This window comes from Aedes albopictus, chromosome 3 (assembly GCF_035046485.1).
Source record: "Aedes albopictus strain Foshan chromosome 3, AalbF5, whole genome shotgun sequence".
Taxonomy (NCBI): Eukaryota; Metazoa; Arthropoda; class Insecta; order Diptera; family Culicidae; genus Aedes; species Aedes albopictus.
The window spans coordinates 27,321,604-27,326,591 of record NC_085138.1 but is presented as its reverse complement, the minus strand read 5'-3'; the positions used below and the strand labels follow the sequence as shown (position 1 = coordinate 27,326,591).

Sequence of the window (4,988 nt, the reverse complement as noted above, 5' to 3'; positions counted from 1 at the left end):
ACAAATTTGTGCATTAAATTCACAACAAAATTAGGGGGACTCACTAAACAGATTAATTTGCTGCGTAAGCCATGATTTTCTGCTTATTTGAAATGTTTCATGATTTTGCGAATGAAATAATCGAAGATTGCCTTGGTGATCGCGACGTTTAATCAGTTTAATCAGTTTACACTGTTTAGTGAATCCCCTTAATTTTCGTCCATTTTTTCCCATCTGAATCAGACTTGGGGCAAGACACTGTGCAAACGAGAGTAACTCTAAGAAATTGGGTTGTTAAGTGAATAAAATATTGCTATTTTCTATAGCCTAATTGAAAGAGCTCATTTTTCTGAGTATAACGTGATTTTATTGGATTTCAATACCTTTGTTTTGATGGTTAAATTTACCAAACAGTTTTAATTTTCGTGGATAGAATGACAGTTCAATCGATAAAATGACAGTTCGACCCGAACAAAAAAAAATCCCCATACAAACTTTAAATGCATTTTAAAAATAGTTCCCGGACTCCAAAAATTATGAAATTTTGGATTTCGACTAATTTTAGGGCGGAGAATCTGATTATGAAATAATCTGGATACCCCTAAAGAACCCAATTCTGAGTAACTCATTCCACCAAATGATCGACGAAATTTGTTGAAAAAACACCCCTAAAACTGCAAGAAAAGCGGAAGATCGGGCAATATTGTTTTGTTTTTGCGATAGTATCACACCGACGAACCGACGTGACAGTGGTGATTCAAAAGTGTCCCCCCCCAAATTCAACGGTCGACCACCGAAGCGAGCGATCGCTTCTGTCAAATCAGCGCAGACGCGAACCGTTTCCTATATGAACACACGGGGGTTCGGTGTCGAGCTATCAAATCATCGCGAGCCGTTATAGAGGTGTTCGGCTATTTTTCATCATGGCGTCGCGAACAACAAATTTGAATTTATTTGTTCTAGCTGTCACGTCGGTTCGTCGGTGAGTATCAGGCAATACTCAAGTAAAACGGGAGCATTTCGGAGAAATTCTGAGCAACTCTGTGAAGGAAAATGTACTCTCCACACTGTCTTCCCGCATAGAGAAATACAATTTGGCATACATTTCAAACAGTAAATTTCAAGAGCAAATTTTGAATAAGCCCTAAGTTACATTTTGATTCTATCGAGAAAATCGAATTCAAAGTTTTGGTTTTCATTTTTAATTCCTATTTAACGCTGAAATCAAAACCAATATAATAAATACGCGCAAACGGCATCAGATGTCAGTATTTATTGCTTTCTTATTAAAAATCTGGATAAAGTTCAAAATAACATTAGTTTTTTGCATCAAAATAATTTTACGTCGTTTGGTGTCAGAAAACACAAATAAGACAATTTGTTAAGTCATTCTGAAATCTATCAGTTACTTTCGTCAGGTGCGTTACGTCGCGTTACGCGAATTTATGTTGCATTCGTCGGTGTGTTGACGTCATGTAGCCAGCTGTCATGTTGGTTAGGTCAAAATAAATAAGTCATTATGCTAATTGTTTTGTGTGAAGATTGGCACTTAAGCCAAACGGATTCCTCTTATATAAAGGTATTTTATTAGGTTTTAGCTGGTTTTGAAGTACGATTAATTCAAAAATGACTTTTTATTTTATTTTCAGCAAGTATTTTCCACGCAACTATGGTGACGCAGGCAAATAAAATTGCAGCCTCGATCGTAGCCAGGAGCAAATTTATTTGCAATGCCGAGGCACCAATGGATGAAACCGAATATGGAAGGTCTTCGTTTCGACGAGTTATATTTGATTGCGTGCTATAGTGATAATATCGCGTTCGATACGTCGGCGTTTATCAATAATGCCCAGGTAAGATTTTGGTTGATTTTACTAGTGATTCTGGGGTCTTACTGTTTCGATTTTGATTCCAGGACGTCGCCGAGCCCTGCTACACCGTGCAGATGAAATTGAAACGGCTGGTGGTGCTGCCGTACAGTCTTCAGATGCGGGAATCGGATTCGGATGAACGATAGGAGGGAGAGGAAATTAATGAAGATGACGATGAAGACATCCAGTCCTCCGAAACATTAAGGAGATAAAACCATAGCTTGTACAACGACGGATTTTGCCATGCATGGTCGAGCTTTCGTACACGCCCGCACGTACCACTTCCGATTCTACAAAACGGTTCTGCCCGAACTGTGGTAACAACACACTGCCGTCAGTCTGGACGCCGATGACCAACAAGTGATTCACAACCATACAAGGCGCCCCCTAAGAACCGATCGGTGGCCAAGTTTGACGGTGGTAAGCACGCCACAAACCCCCTGCAGTTAATTGATCAATCTCTGCCGCAGCAGAAAATATCGGCCAAGGTGAAGGCTAAAACGAACGCCCTCGAGGATGACTTCACCAGCCGGGTGCTCGCCATTTGTTATACGGGATGTGGACTGGGACTCGCGGTCGGCTATGCTGCGAGGGACATCCAACCTGAAACAGTTGATGAAGAACTACAAGTATGCTAAACATTCAACGGGTTATAAAATTAACGATGGGGAGGGTCGGTTTAACCGAAAGGTTTAATAAAAATCATTTCAAACTTGAAAACGAGTTTTGAATTGTTAGTTCACCTCCGTGGGTGTCTTTTTCTGTTTAAAATTTTGCTTTTAGCTAAAACTAAGATTAAAAAAAAACCTTATCACCCAAAAATATTTCTACTTAGTCGATTAGTATTGCTTATTTCTGGAGCATGCTATAAAAAATGGTGTATAGAGGACTTTTGTCTTGTAATTTTATCTAAAACTTTCCCGAATACAGTATGGGTCGTACACGCATACCAAACTCACGAGAGAGCTATAAAGGCGCATATTTGTCCCATATGCATAGATAATCTATCAAATATGGGACTGATATGCAATTCATGGCAGAATAGGAATCCCACAAGGAGTTTTAGGAGGAATCCCAGAAGGAACTTCTGGAGCAAGCCCAGACCATACTTCTGAGCGAACTTCTGGAGGAATCCCTGAGCTAGCTCCTTGCAGAAAGAACTACTGGAGCAATCCTAGAAAGAACTCCAGCAGGAATCCCTGAAAGGACTCTTGGACAAATCCCGCCACAAGAAAAAACTTCTGGAGAAATTTCCAAAGAAACTTATGTACGAATTCCAAAGAGAACTTCATGGAGAATTTCAGAACGATTTTGTGCATTACCAGACGAAAATGGTGGAATACCGGAAGGTTTTTCTAGAAGAATCCCAGTAAGAACTTCTGGAGGAATTCTACAAAAAAAAAATCCGAATGCGCCGAGAAGGTTCGCATGTTTTGATCGAGAATAATATATTTATTTCCAAATACTACTAGTTTTTTGTATGTTAAAGATGACAAAGCAGCCGTAGGAGTTGGTACACGTAGCTCGAGTATCCTATGCGGTACACACGTGGGTATTTAGCGAGACCCAAGACGTGACCATGCTGAAAGTGACGGTTTCAATCTCCGCTCACCCGTCTAGGATCTTTTCGTAATGGAAATGGTTTTGCATGTGGTTTTGACTTCTGGTGCCGCTCGACTTCCTTCCAGGTCAAATGGCCTTCCTGATGTTGCTGCTATTATTGCTTCTGCTAATGGTGGAACTGCTGTGGTTGGGCCTGCAGCTGGGCCAAAATCTGCGCCTGGTGTTGTCGTTGTTGCTGCAGAATCGCTTGCTGCTGGAGCATCATTTACTGGGAAAGCGGGATTCTCCTGCTTCGCAGGATTTTTGGGAATCGAAGAGGCATTGTTCGACGTGAAGACGTTGTTATTCTGCTTTCTGCCCACCGTTGGGGTTGGTTTCATTTTGGAGGAACCATCCGACGATTCGGTTTCTTATTCGGTTTTTTTATGTACTGCAGCAACTGGGGGTGCTCACCTTGCTCCGTCCTATCCTACCCACGGTCTTAGTTGGTGACGGTGACGAGAAAGAGCTACCGCTACTGGTCAGCTTAGATCTTGCCGTGTACTGCGACGATGGAAGTGGCTGGAAAAAATGCGTTCCGAACCAATGGAAGCGCTATTAGGAAGGTGGTCTGTGGAAGTAGAAAAATGGAACATTACTTTTACTTTTTTAAGTTTATTTAGTGATGACGAACGCAAAAAGTTGGTGGCTTTCTTTTGGTTTGAACTCGGGTTTAAATCTTACCTTACTGCGCCGGGGAAACGGGGGAAACAATCTCCGGGTTCTAACCAATCCAGCTTGACGTAACCACTTCTGAATACTGATTACATAATTTTGTTACTTAGGTCGTTTTGACAGCGCACTTACGTCAGTTGTGAGTTATGTGCGTTACATTAGTCATTATACCGACAAAGCGACACAAACGAAAAGTGCTCACTTTGTTACTTAAGTCAGTTTGAATTATTTGAAATTTCAAAAGTTTTAACTACTGTAGATTTTTGCTCTTGCTACACAACGTTAAGCAGTTCAATAGGTATTAAAATATGCAAAAACCTCATTTTTGTTTATTTTGTTACTTAGGACGTATTGAAAATTTGCTCTTGATTTGTTCTATGCGGTAAGCACAGACAAACAGACGTAACACTTCGAACATTTTTAGATTCAAATCATAGTCACGGAAAAATATTCGCCCAATGCTAAAAGGACTAAGTTTGGCCGACCATCAACTAGGTGGCGGTAGTGAGCAAAAGTCAAACTCGAACAAAAACGATGCGAGCGCCACGGGTGGGTAGTTGGCCAACTATCATATTTTGAAAAAGACCGATAAATCGGTGTACGATGGGAATTACCAAAGTGTTACGTCTGTTTGTCTGTGCGGTAAGGTTAATGTGTCACAAATGGTTGCTTTTATGTTCAACAACATGACACCCAAAGCTACATACAGTAAATAACAGTTTGAATGCCCCATACCAAACTTTAACCATATATTGTAGTGTACACATATTGTCAAAGTATATGAACATGAAAACTCGTATTAAATGGTTGCAATAAGCAATCACACTATATCAAACGGTTGATTATTATGCTTGCGCAACA

The 4,988-nt window shown here is 40.6% G+C and overlaps 1 long non-coding RNA gene across 1 annotated transcript; it reads right to left on the bottom strand.

Moving 5' to 3' along the window:
- Positions 1-3,279: 3,279 nt before the first annotated feature.
- LOC134290011 (uncharacterized) lies at positions 3,280-4,496 on the bottom strand. The gene is made up of 2 exons (XR_009998796.1): positions 4,137-4,496; positions 3,280-4,023 (listed from the first exon to the last, which is right to left on the bottom strand). It is a non-coding gene; the product is annotated as an uncharacterized LOC134290011 (long non-coding RNA).
- Positions 4,497-4,988: the final 492 nt, after the last annotated feature.